Below are 14,802 nucleotides of genomic sequence, written 5' to 3'. Positions count from 1 at the left end.
GGTCAGCTTATCAGACAGGATATTATTATTAGTTTCCGCGTATCGATCTTTCTAGGTACACTAGCCGAGCTCTGCCCGGGCTCGTTTCCTAGGTAACCTTGCACCCCTCGGTGGGGTGCAACCCCAGGAAGTGCTATTCTGATAAATCAATATCCATATGGATGGAAGCGAAGGTGCAACAAGGACATATGATTTGTCTCACACATAGCAGGGCGTGACCGGACATGCGTTTCTGTGGACGTGGTCGCATGATGAAAATTAACTTGTTTAATTAAAAATAGCCGTAACTGCCACCGCCTTTAGCTACTAAAGGTTTTCACTAATAACTCACGGTACAAAATTTTAATATTCAAAAATAGATAATCTAAAAAAACGTGCACTATGACCGTTTAGGGTTCGGACGTCGGGGTGAATTCTAAAATGAATTTTAATCCATATTTCCATCTTCAGCTTATATGATAAGCAGCCCAATGTGTTCCCTATCGTGTACAATTAAAGGAAGGATTACTGTATGAGCAGCTTTACCTTCGAAGACTACGACTACAAGGTAGAAAGGTAGAAACAGTCGGGAAACGTTCCAAGATAGGCATTTGATGTGAAAATAAAAAATTTAAAATGTGATTTTTTTTCCACTATTTGCGATGGTTTGTAGACAAATACAGGAAAGTGTAGTGTAGTAGTAGCTGGTATCTTTATTGGTCATCGTTAACACTCCTATATTTTTTTTAACAACATATAATATGAAATGTAGTTAACAAACACTTATATTTGGTCCAAATCATCCTACACTTTGCAAATGAATTCAGTAGTAAACTTTTTTTATTGCTAATGTAAAACACAAATACTCGAACTCGAATAATGAATTCCGATATAGTAAAACTTTAGTAGGGGCAACGTGTGGTAGTTGCAGTTGTGTTGTGGGGGTTGAGGAGATGTCGTACGATCAGCCGACCAGCTTACAGAGTACCTCCACCCTCCTGTGAGTGTAGGGTGGGGAAGCAGACTGCCCCCAGGTAGACCTCATACCACTACCAATACAACCCACGCCCGGAGCAGGCTTGGGTTGGTCAGTGGTCAACCACTAAGCTATCATTGATTTATAATGAAATCGTTTCATTATTATTTATTTTATTTTACATTTGTATATAGCCATATTACGAGTGCGATAACTTATAACCTAATCTTCATGAGAAGTTACGGGCGAAACCTAACCTAATTATATATTAAAAACGATTGTGTTATCACTTCACTACTCTAGTCATATTTGACGTAACATGCACTAACAAAAACATCGTTTTTTTAAGAATTAGACTCTTTAGGGAAAAAGAATGACTCAATTGCATTGATCAATTTATCCGAACAGGTGCCTCCAGCCTAAGCCCTATAAGTAATCCACTGATGCTTATATATGTGTAATAAGGTTGGTATATGATGAAAAATGTTACCTTCAACTACAAAACTCTGAAGATGCAGAGGTGCCTCCAACCTAAATCATATAAGTTAGCCATTTACTGTTTACGTATGTGAAATGAGGTTGTTAAGTAGAGACATGTGATGAACAATGTTACCTTGAACTCTTCAACCCCGATGATGCGGGGGTGTCTTTTAAGCTTAAACAATTACACTACGTATACTTAAAACTCTACTTGTTTTAAAGATGGTGGAAATACTCTCAAATTATTATTATTTATGAGTTTTCGGATATTAAATAAGTAAAAAATGGGTAACAACAAATTGCTGAAAAAAATTAAAAAAAAATGTTTTGTTATTATAATGGTAAATAAAGAAAAAGTAGGTACATTAAATTATGTTACGAAATTACTAGAAAAAAATATGTAAAAAAAAGCCAGCATCTAAAGAAACGATCGTGACAGGACTCGAACCTGCAATCTTCGGATCCGAAGTCCGACGCCTTATCCATTAGGCCACACGACCACTGAAATGTACGTTGAAAATTGTATTCAGTTACGGCGACTTGTGAGTTAAAAAATCAATGGAATTATAATGTCAACTTTGTTTTATGATATATATACTTAATTAATATATATACTTTTATAGACTATTTTTTTTCAATAATGCAGTTTGTATTATTACGATAGTATCGCTTAAAGGATTTAACACAACCCAATCATTATGTATGTCAAACTAAAGTAAAACACTCATTTTTAATACTTTATATTTCTATTCGTTTTCATACATTATCAAAGTAACAATTTCTTATAAAAAATCATAGTCTGGCCAGAATATTTTAGCCAACTCACTTGCGACTTATTTTTAACATATTATCTTTGATATAAAATAGGTTGGGTCTAAAAGACGGAAGGGTATATTCTCACTAATTCGAATCTACCAATTACTAGGTAGGTATAAAGTAAAATATAAAAATATTTTTTACAAATGCGGAACTTCAAAATCTAGATCAAGACTAGACATCGTGTTTGAAACATTTTCTTTGTTAGGAGGTTTTTAAAAAACATTACTTGCAAACAGTTTATCTGCCTGCAAATGGATGTCCATTTGCAATACCTATGGACAAGTTTAATGAACCATTATAATTATAATGTTGGTTATTGATTTCCTACATTCATACATTCATTCAAAGTCCATAACTTAATGCCTACGTAGGGAATTTTAAATAGCTTGTGTAAATGTATCTTCCTTATCCCATCCTTCAATCCAGAAGAGTGATACCGTGATCGACTTAACTCTATGTAACTACGTATGCCTTCTTTGGCTCTACAGCTAAAACGGCTTCACGTTTTTAATTTAATATAGTCTAAATTGTGGTAGTGACATAGGGTACGTGATAGGTATGTAGATATCGATCAATTTTCAATGAAGTAATAATTTTAGAGGGATTTTTTTTTATTAAAAAATAATTACTAGTTATTTTACCACAGTGCTTAAATTAAATAATTGGCCAAGTGCGAGTCGAACTCGCACACGGAGGGGTCCGCTTCAAATATTCATTTAATTTTTAATCTTATTTAGTATTTGTTATATACCAACCATAGAAGATAATGCATTGTTAAAATATTAACTCTGCCGTGTTACCGAAAAAAGGCACAACTGACATAGTTTGGTAAATTTTTAGCTACAAAATTAACAGAGATAGCATAAGCTTAAAGGGCACAACGGCACAACTGCATCATTTTTAGGGTTCCGTACCCAAAGGGTAAAAACGGAACCCTATTACTAAGACTTCGCTGTCTGTCCGTCTGTCAGTCTGTCAGTCTGTCCGTCTGTCCGTCTGTCCGTCTGTCCGTCTGTCCGTCTGTCACAGGGCTCTACCGCTTAAATCGTAATAGATAGACACATGAAATTTTGACAGAGGAGGCATAACGGTGGCAGCTATAACAACAAATACTAAAAATAAAATAAAGTTGAATATTAAAGGGGGCCTCCATACAACAAACCGATTTTTTTCGGCATTTTTCGATCTAACTGTTAAACTGTAGGTACTAGGAAGACGGTTGAAATTTTTATAATACGTTTACTACTATAACTGGTATTATAATAAATACAAATAAGAACCATAGAACATATTTTAATATACTTATTTTAATTTAATTATACTTTGATTACGTATAATCGTCGTCCCATTGTCACCCCAACGCCATCTATTTGTGTGTTATATAACTAAGTATAGTTGAAAATATACGTATCATTCATCATCACCCCAACGCCATCTATTGTAGTTTCATATGACTAAGTATTGTTGAAAATCATAATATGAATTAAAATAATGAACATTTGGTAGTACGGAAGCCTCCATGTGCGAGTTCGACTCGTACTTGGCGAATTATAAACTTAAAAGTTTTATTACAATAAAGGGCATATTGTTTGATATGACTGTTATTGCACCTTTTCATTTTTAATATATTTAATTCAACAGGCATAACTGACGTACGTTAAATATAAAAGGCTTATGTGGCAATGTGCTTATTTTTTTCCACCAACACTTTAGCAATTAATTTATAAAGAAAAGTCACAACAGGCAGCTATGTGTGTCCTTTCTATTTACCCCTATTATTTATTTCTAACAATTATACATTATCAGCATATTATATATTATACAATACCACTGCAGGGACATTATAAAATACACATCAAAAAGTATGAAATATAAATATTACGAAGTAATTCTAATATTTACTATATGTATTTATTCTAATTATTTACAGTGAAAGGGCACAATCGAGTAAAAGTGCCTTTTCATCGTAACATTTACAATTTTTACCCAATTTTTTACAATTAAAATGCATATTTGGTTATATGTGCCTTTTAAACGTAATATGGCTCTTTTAATGTTAATTTTTATTTTAAGTTAAAAATAAATATGCTAATTATTAAGTATATCCATTAAAATTAAAAATATTATATAACTTTCGTTGTATGCATATTTAATAAACGCAACTTTTAACTTTTACACAATTCAGAACAAAAAAGCTTTAAACGTATTTTTTTAACAAAATTCAAAAAATATTTTAATCTCGATTTTCTCAACATTTGCAAAATGTTAGTTGTGCCTTTTGTAATTGCGACGGCAGAACTGTCTACCGATTACGGTTCAATAGACAAAGCGAAAAACGCCCAAAAATGGCGGTCGCTTGTACAACCACCTACATTAATATTCATGTATTTTAGTATTAATTGTTACAACTTTTGACTTATTGATATAAAGGAACAGAGAACAAACACACTGAATACTGACCTGCCCTACGGACAGTTCTTGGATATAATACATTGTTACGCAATCCCATAAATCACATAGTCTGAACTTCTTCGCGTACATTCTCCTCGAATTGACATTGGCAGTGAAACTTTCAAGGCCTTTGGGTAGCGAAGTCGAACCCTCTTTCGCTACCCTTTTGTCATTAAGCACCCTCGGTGTAATCCAACAGTCCCATTGAGTTACAAAGCAATAACTGCAGCCGACATTGAAACGCCAACAATGACGCAATTAAAGTTATTGTTTTGTTTTTAAAATGAACAGCTCATAAGTATCAATAAAAGGAAACAATAAAATAGATTCGCTATTTATGCTGATGAGGAGGAAACCTTTTAAAGATACCCTTGTCGTGGGAGCGACACGGGGTTGCGTGAGATTCTTACAGCACTCCTCCGGTGCCATCTTGTGTTGTAATTGAGAACTCTGGGATTTATAAAGGTATGCAACCTTTTGCACCTTGCCTCGTCGGGTTCCGTCCAGATAAGCTTCAAGCAAGCCACACCATCTGATGTGTACGACTGTCGTCTGATGTTTTCCCGGGCACCGGGTTTGTGTCACTGGCAGAGCGGCTCAAGCTCCCTCTCTTGCCGCTTGCGTCCCGGGAAACCGACTTTTAGTCACCTCTTACGACAAACTCGTGATACCATAGCCCTATTTTTATCCCAGAAATAAAGGGTCAAAAATAGATGAGATACTAATGAAATATTACGGTAGTAATATTAAGTTTAACGCTGAATCTAATCTACAGTTATATACAAGTTTCACACCATAAAACGATTATTGAAAATTAATCATGAATCCATAATCTCCGAAGGTATTTCTAGCGACTAATCTATTATGTACTACATAAACAAACCTCCCTTTAATTTTAACAAAGTAAGTTAATATACATAATAAACATAAATGCCTAGAATGAACAAAAGGCTGTCTAGAAACTTGATATGAATGCATCGTTTAATTAGTCCGTCTATCAAAGGGATGTTTCAATTATCCGGTATCCCTCACATCAAAGGCTATGGGGACTCGACGCTTGCTTTGTACTCAATTATTTCACGCATGGGCTCGTATCAAATATGTATATCTGATTCGGACACTGCGAATATTAACTCGGGTTCCGTACAAAAAAAACTATTTATAACATAATTTTATATGCTTAAAACTATCAGAAAAATAAGCGTATGATAAATAATATGGAAATTGTGTTTGAAATCTGTAAATTTGTTACACAAGTAATGTTAAAATGCTAAATACTTTCGATAATAATTTTGTATTTAAGACATTAAGAGAAAAATGTATTTCTGGAGTGATATAAGTACATAGTTTTTTTAACATCTTCATAGGTTACAGATTGATCATGCAACGTAAATGTATCAACACGGTTGACTGTAACCTAACCGCCCCTATTCTAATTGTAAGTAGACCAGTGCCCAGCGATATAACAGTAATGGGTTATCCACCAATCAAAGCTATGTCAAACTTAACTTTTAAAATAATTCCCATAAAAAGGGCATAATATTTTGAAGCAAAGTATTTAAATTGTATGCTACGGTTTCGTAGAAGGATTCAGGAATCCTAATATTGATTTAAGTCTGAATGCAATACAGACACTCCCTCCTATCCACCCTGATCGGGTGGTCAGTGGGTGGAAGGGTTATTAAAATTGCAAGGCTATAGAATTTCTGTTAATAAATGATCGTGCAATTCGAATATCACAGAAGGGTCACATTTTTGATTAGATCTTGAAATGATAAGGGTACGTGGTCTATGATCCTAGGTACCTATGGTAAGGTAGTTTCGGAACCAGAGTAGAACCAAGATGGCCCGGCATGTCGTAAGAAGCGACTAAAAGAATCTTCTGTGGTTGAGAATGCGTGCCAAGACTATGAATGAATTGTGAAAGTCTGAACTGTCTACCAATTACGGTTCAATAGATACAGCAAAAAACGCCGAAAAATAGGGATTTCTTGCGTGGCGACCCCCATTTACTTGAAAGTTTTAGTATTTGTTACATAATATGTAAGTGTCTATTATGGTTTAAAAGACAGTGACAGAAGGACAGACGGACAGACAATGGAGTCTTAGTAATAATATGAAATGAAACGAAACGAAACGAGACGAGACGAAACGAAACGAAACGAAATGAAATGAAATATATTTATTTTGTATAAGCCAACGACGGCACTTACAAATTGTCAGGTACAATATTTTTCTTAAACTACTAACGGATCGGAACGCGACCTTACTATACTTCCCGATTTAAACAAGGGAATAACTCTACTTTGTTTCATAAGGTCAGGAAAAACACCATAAGGAACACAAGCATTGAACACAGAAGCTAAGTGCGGTGCGGTGCAATAAGATTGATAATGGATGAAACGGCTTTGACGGAGAGCCCCCATAGATCTGCAGTTTTCTTTGAATCAAGAATATTGAAGGCATTCAAATCAAATCAAATCAAATCAAATCATTTTTTTTATTCAAAATAGGTTCTTTACAGAGCACTAGTATTAAAGTTATGGTGGTTACTATTTTTTCAAACATATCGGTATGTTTTCTTATACAGGGTGAATTTTTAAAACGGGCCTTCAGGGCCAAATCCGAAACTATAAGGATTAGCGAAAAATGCTGAAAGGAGTTACGAGGCCGATTTTGATAAAAACTACAACTGCATCATTACTTTTTTAAAATATCTTTTTCCCTAGCCAGGAATCGAACGAGTTCATTTTGAAAAAAAATGCACCCTCTATATTATTCCACTATTTGATAGTGTTGCTTATAAGGATCAAAATCTGGAAAGTAATGATAATTGACAAACTAAAGGAAAAGCCTCAATTTTAAGAAAATACATATTTTTTCATATTAATTTGGCAGTTAAGTTCCCGCCATTCATTAATTTAAAAATTTCGTGTATTAACATTTTTTTTGGCTAAATGTTTCTAATCATTCGAAATGGACGTTTTTTTCCAATAATTTATATTTTTATGTCCGACTTAGCTAAGGTTATTTTTAGGACCATTATAATAGATTTACTTGGTATGGGCGGAGTTTCGTTTAATACAGATGTAAAGTTGACAATTTGCGAGAATTTCTTTTTAGAGTCAAATCCGAGTGATTACTAAAAAAAGAGATATAGAAAATCATATTTAACGTTGAAACGAAGTTGTAAACACCAAACAATAAGAATTTACTATTTAATCAGTTATCTATTTTCATTAATAAATAAATCCTAAAAACGGCGGTAACTTATTTGACAAACTATTACTTTCTCATACTAAGCCGTATGTCATAGTCATAACATCGAATAGTTAGTTGATTAAGCAACAAATTCTTCAATGGTATGACTTATGTCTATTTCTAAAGAATTATACATAAATCATTTTCTATGTATAAATCTTAAGAATTAGTATGCTAATGTATGGAAAAATACGTATTTACTTCAAAATGTTCCTTTTCCTTCAATTTGTCACATAACATTACTTCCCAGAATTTGATCCTTATAAGCGACACTATCAAATAGTGGAATAATATAGAGGGTGCATTTTTTTTCAAAATGAACTCGTTCGATTCCTGGCTAGGGAAAAAGATATTTTAAAAAAGTAATGATGCAGTTGTAGTTTTTATCAAAATCGGCCTCGTAACTCCTTTCAGCATTTTTCGCTAATCCTTATAGTTTCGGATTTGGCCCTGAAGGCCCGTTTTAAAAATTCACCCTGTATACATAATATTTTCATAGATGTATTGACTATGTACCGTCAATATGTTAATAGTGGGAAACAGTTCTCTCAGGGACTCACCACGTCGCAGACTATATATTAACCTTATTGCTCTTTTTTGAATAGTAAATATAGAGTCTATGTCAGCAGCACTACCCCACAGCAGAATGCCATAGGACATAATGCTGTGAAAGTAACTGAAATAGACAAGCCTGGCAGTGGGGATGTCTGCTAACTGTCTAATTCTTCTGACTGCAAAAGCTGCAGTACTAAGTCTGCTGGACAAATCAGAGATGTGAGGACCCCACTGGAGTTTAGAATCAATGGTTATCCCCAAGAAAACAGTTTCATTGACAGATTGCAAAGTCTCACCATTTAGAGCGACATTCATTAATAATATCATTCGCATTAACAACTGAAAATTCAAATCCTGTGCTACATTCATTATTTACACTTTGTTTAAGTATGTTTTCAGCGGAAATAGGAGATGATTTCAGAGTTTTAGTTGTTAAAATAGGCATATTAGTAAAGAAATTCTCAAACTCTGATGCCACCTCTAGATCCCCTTTTAGGGTAATCCCCTAATAGGGTTCCGTATTTAGCTTTGGGTACGAAACCCTAAAAATGAATTATTTCCTTTTGTGCCAAGTTGAACTACTGCTGCATTTGTGTTGCATGCATGTTGTAATTATTTCCATGCCTAGCTGCCCAATGTCCACCCGTATCCTTCACAAAGGGGTTTGTCAAGGGGTGCAGGATTGAACGTAATTATTTGGCATGTAGGGAGGCTGAATAATAGAGCCGTGTGCACTAACCAGGTAAAACAGTTACTCTGTATCAGTAAAGTAATTCATAAATCTATACAGTGATCGTTCAATTTCCTTTGACAAATCGTATTGCTTTATTTTACCGGCAAAATACACTTTATTTTAATATCCGTAGAGTATAGATTGTAATAAAACGGGATTTCAATAGAATCGAAACCCCAAGCAAGTTTGTTGATTACAATTACACGTGAAAGATACTACTAAATATAATGCATGTCTGCTTGAAAGTGGTGTTTAGTAATTGTGTGTTTTTTAAGTCCGATCAATATCAAAATCTGAAAGGTAAGTTAGTTGTTTCCGTTGAGTATTCAGTCAGATTTGGGCTAGCGACATAACGCGCAATTTTAGCCGTCCTTCATTTGTTATGGACCTCGCACCGCTGTTGCCCTTAATACGTTTTTAACCATCTCTATAAAAAGTGGATGTTCTCAATACGTGGATATCTTTTCATCCGACTGCCAAGGATTGGTTACTTTTTCTCGCGTAACTTGTACCCAGATAGCTGTTTGATGAAAATAATTGTGGGATTTTTGGCATGAAATAATTACACGTTTAAAAAAGTTTACCAAACATATCGAGTAGGATACACAAAGGTAATTAATGCTAGATTACAAAATATATAAATACAGGGTGAATTTTCCAAATCGGCCTCCAGGGCCAAATTCGAAACTATAAGGATTACCGAAAAATTATGAAAGGAGTTACGAAGGATTTTAGTTTTGATTTCTGTCGTTTTTTAATAAAATCCCTAGCTAGGTACCGAAAGAGTTCATTTTGAAAAAAAAATACAAATGTGAGTACTTTTTGAAATTGGTGCTTATATTATGTATAAAAAGGTTTTTAAGTAGAGACACATTATATAAAATTTGACATTCAAGTTCTCAATCCTCAAGGAGTACTTCCAGCCCAAACGGAAGGGTGGAAGAACAAATAAAATAGAAAACATGGTATCGCGGTCACCCTAAACAACAACCAAAATGACGTTAATAAAATTGAATTCAACAGCAAGTGTTTCCCTCCTCGTATTTGTATTTATCAATAAAATGCATGATTTTTTTAAAGCCAAATGTATGGCTGACTTCGATGCCACTTGAAATTTAAAATTATCATTTTCTAGTGCCATGGAAGGTGTTATTTATTTTTGTATGCATTTGTATAAAGGCATGAAACATAAACTTTGTAGTTCCGCTTTTATAGCAGAACATTCAAATCGGGGACAACCTCACTTTTAAGAAAATATATTTTTCATATCTTCTCTTAATAACCACTGTTTAATTTGTGATTAATAATCATGACTAGCCAACCTACTTTTTTTTATTAACGATGGGGAAACCTTCAAAGGGCACCCGGTGCCGTGGGAGCGACGCAGGGTTATATGGAATTCTTACCGCACTAAAACCCCCCTAATAGCCATCCTTGGCGCTGCGTAGAGGACTCCAGAATCTCCTAAGGAATGCAACCAGAGTCCTCTTAGCGTTTAGCCTCGTCGGAATCCGCCCAGCTAGAGTGAGCTAGATGCTCGCTACACCGTATGGCCCGTACGACGGTACACGACAACACATACCACGACCCTTCCCTAGTTCTCTGGTCAGGCGGGAGTTTAATAGCCAACCTTTTCGCGATAGATTTTTAACATACTTACTAAATTTGACTTAAAATACTTTTCATGTATTAAAGGGATGACTAAAAGTCATTCCTAATTCAGATCGATCGTAGACCATTTTCGCTGTCGCTTGAAGTGAGATGAGATATGTAAATTTCTCTAGGGCTGCGGAAGAATTTGCTAATTTTTTTGCTGCGGGTAGTCCGTGGTTTATCTGATTTATATACTGTTCGGTGTTGCAAAAGTAAATGTTATATGCCTTCGACCATATTATATGATTATATAAAATTAGCCACCTAAATTCTTTCCACTTACTTACAGGTATTTCATAGGAGCATAAACAAACTTTTGAAAGCAGAGTTAATAATAAACACAGACAGATTTGATCCCAGCCACCCCTCGCAGACGGCGGCTGCCATGGCGACAGACGTACGGTACACGTAGGATGAACTACCTATACAATAAGCTCGTTTAGGGCAGCTGTGATCGATAACAGGTAAAGAAACCCCATCTCTGGGTGTTGATGGCCGCGAGTTCGACGGGTGGGATATCTAATAATACTGTGTGTGTACCATCAGAGGGCTTACCCTCACAGCCGTAGATGCTGTGTTGCCAGACGCACGCCATAACTACCCACAGTCTATAAGCCCGTGGGGTGAACTCGTCTGCTATTGATTACTGCCTCCCTGTTGAATGCTCTCCCATAGTTGATTTATACCAACAAAGGCGAAAATATTTTGTCATTTTAAGTAGTTTCATATACTTCTTTCTTTCTTTAAAAAAATAGATAATAATATTTTTTATATATCAGGAACGAAAAGGTCTTGTGGACATGTAACATAACCATACAGGTCTTGCAAGCGGATAAAAGGGTTCCGAGTTCGATACTTGAGACAGACATGAGATTGATTAACTTTCTTCGTTGATTCTAGATATTAGTATACTACAGTTTGTGTGCCTATAACGTTTTATATAAAAGGATAATGATGGGTGTAGAAACTTACATACATCTTTTTTGATTAATTTAGGCGTTCCAAAAATACCAAACGTAAAATTACCAAATAGGAGATATTTGGTAATTTTGACTAGTGAATATTTCTCATGCTACGGGAGTCTTTCCCAGCCATAGATATAGGATGTCATAGCGAAAAATTTCTAAGTCTATGTTCCCAGCAATGGGACAAAATCCTCACGTATAGATGGATTCTTAGAATAATATTATTTGAAATTACTCGTAATTATCACTTGCTTAAGGAAAACATCGTGAAACTACCTGCATACCTGAAAAATTATAAAAAAAAAGTTTTCACAGGCATGTGAAATTGTGAAGTCTACCAATACGCACTTGGACAGCGCGGTGGACTATGGCCTAATCCTTCTCATTCTGAGAGGAGGTCCTTGCCCAGTGGTGGTACAGTAATGGCTTGATGATTTATAGGTGGATTCTTAAACACAGACATTTTCATACAACGTTTTTCTTATCCTATCTTTTAAACCATTGAATATTTAGGTTTATTTTTACGGTTATATAACTTGCAAAAAAAATAATAACTTGCAAAGGTTTAAAATACAGCCCAATTACTGGGAAAAAAATACAAGTTGATTAGAGGTAGGTTTTCGGAGTCAAAATTAGTTTTTCACTATTTTAACCGACTTCCCAAAGGTTATCTATTCGTCGCGTATTTTTTTATGTATGTCCAGCGATTTTTTCGCGATGCCGCGACAGATCGACATGACTCAAATACCATTGTATGCGACTGATTTCACAAAGTGTCCCATTTCGAGGAAATAAAAATAAAATTGCCAGTTTTCCCGGAAATTCAGAACAACCTGATTTCTTTTAAACTTGAATAACTCGAGTATTGCTTAAGTATTCCCTCAATTTTCTTTTTTTAATATGAAAGAGTATTTTATTGCGGTACTCTCCTACCTTGACATTGGTATGGTCTGATGATTACAACTTTGAGTTATGGGGTGGAACTCATCATTACTACCCCTGTTTATTACATATTTTATGATAACTTACCTCATGGCCACCCAATTCTCATAAAACTTAAAATAGACATTGAATATCTAGATTAAAATGATATGATGGAAAATTCGACCTTCAACTCTTCAACCCTCGTGATGCAGAAGTGCCTCTTGCCTAAACCATACAAGTTAGGCATTAGGAGCTTACAAATATTTAATGAAGTTGATAAGCAGAGATATATGATGGAAAACTTGACCTGCAATTCTTCAACCCTGATAATGTAGAGGTGCCTCGTGCCTCAATCATACAAGTTAGGCATTTGGAGCTTACGAATATTTAATAAAGTTGATAGGCAGAGATATATTAGGTAAAATTCGACCTTCAACTCTTCAATCCTGATAATGCAGAGGTGCCTCCTGCCTCAACCATACAAGTTAAGTATTTGGAGCTTACGTGACAAAGTCCTTAAGTAAATACATATGACGAAAAATTAGACCTTCAACTCTTCAACCCTGGTGATGCAGAATTGCCTCTTGCCTAAACTATACAAGTTACACATTTGGAGCTTACGAATATGTAATAAGATCCTTAAGTAGAGATATATGATGGAAAACTTGACCTTCAACTCTACAACCCTGATAATGCAGAGGTGCCTCCTGTCTCAACTACACAAGTTAGGCATTTGGAGCTTACGAATATGTAATAAGATTTATAGGCAGAGATATATGATGGAGGATATGATGATCAGGGTTGAAGAGTTGAATTGGACCTTCAACTCTTCAACCCTGATCATTTTTTTTCAAATAACCATTTTTTTATTAAAGGGTCTTTTTCTGTGGTGGAAACGCGTGAATCAAATTGGTGACCTTAAAATTTCTTTCATGAAATATAAATTCAATGTTTGTTTTGCAAACTCTGTACATCAAAGATTTTTATTACTTAATTAGTAATGTTCCATTATATCTTACGTTTAGGTTTAACAATAATACATATTTATTGAGTCAAGGATAATAAAATTATAACTAAATAACAAGAAAATATTAAAGCTAAAATATATACAAATTAATTCTAATTAACAATATATACAATCAAGAGTAAAAAAGATAAAATCATCAATAAAATAAACCATCTGAAATTGCCGTGTGAGGCATGGTTCCCAAAACGCTGGCGGCGTTTCCTTGTTGAACGGCAAGGCTTAGCCTTCGAGCAAAGTAGCCGCCAGCTTTTTGGTCACCGGAAGCACTTACAAGCTTGGTCGACATATCTGACATAATTTTTTTCATGTCAGATGACCATGGACCCATTGTCTCTATTGCAAGCGCCGCAAACAAATAATTGTCTAATAAATTATTATATTTACGGCGCTTGAGAGTCTGGGCATGGTCGGCTGCGGCCCCCGCACACACAGATGTGTTGCTTACGTGCGATGGGGCCAAGGTGTCTACGCATGTAGCATCCCATACCAGGGGTCGTCCGAGACTCCATGGAACTAGAGTGATTCCATCGGGTCTCTTGCCATCGTCTCTAAAAAGGCCTGGAGGTTCTAACGTCGCAGGTATAGAGACGGTAGCAAGTGCCCGACGAATCAAACTGTTCAGAGTCCCGTGACGATACAACCTGCCGGCACTCCTGGTACAGGACAAGCCATGCCGACCCAACGTGTCCACCTCCTGCCCACACGGACAAAAATGAGGCTCGCAAATTCTGGCACCGAGCCGGAGACCTACGGAAATACGCAAAGTTAATGGATCCAGCACGGTGCCAATATTGTTGGACGGGAGTGCGTGTAACCAATGCCCTGAATCGCTTTGGGCAACAGCTAATAACCGGGCCCTATCAGTGTTGTCCGGACATCTTTCCAGAAGGCAGGCAAAAACAGATTTAAGACCCGGTGTGTCCCAAACTGATTGTTTGGTCTTTTCTGACATAGAGGTGTCCTCAGATAGAAAACGATC

The 14,802-nt window shown here is 35.6% G+C and overlaps 1 non-coding gene across 1 annotated transcript; it reads right to left on the bottom strand.

The window, feature by feature from the left end:
• Positions 1-1,862: 1,862 nt before the first annotated feature.
• Positions 1,863-1,935, bottom strand: TRNAR-UCG (transfer RNA arginine (anticodon UCG)). The gene has a single exon. It is a non-coding gene; the product is annotated as a tRNA-Arg (tRNA).
• Between the last annotated feature and the right edge of the window lie 12,867 nt (positions 1,936-14,802).

This window comes from Epargyreus clarus, unplaced genomic scaffold, assembly GCF_041222505.1.
Source record: "Epargyreus clarus isolate Ecla_fem2 unplaced genomic scaffold, WU_Ecla_fem_2.2 ptg000007l, whole genome shotgun sequence".
NCBI lineage: Eukaryota > Metazoa > Arthropoda > Insecta > Lepidoptera > Hesperiidae > Epargyreus > Epargyreus clarus.
Note: the sequence above shows the minus strand (reverse complement) of the source record. Positions and strands in the feature narration are given on the sequence as shown.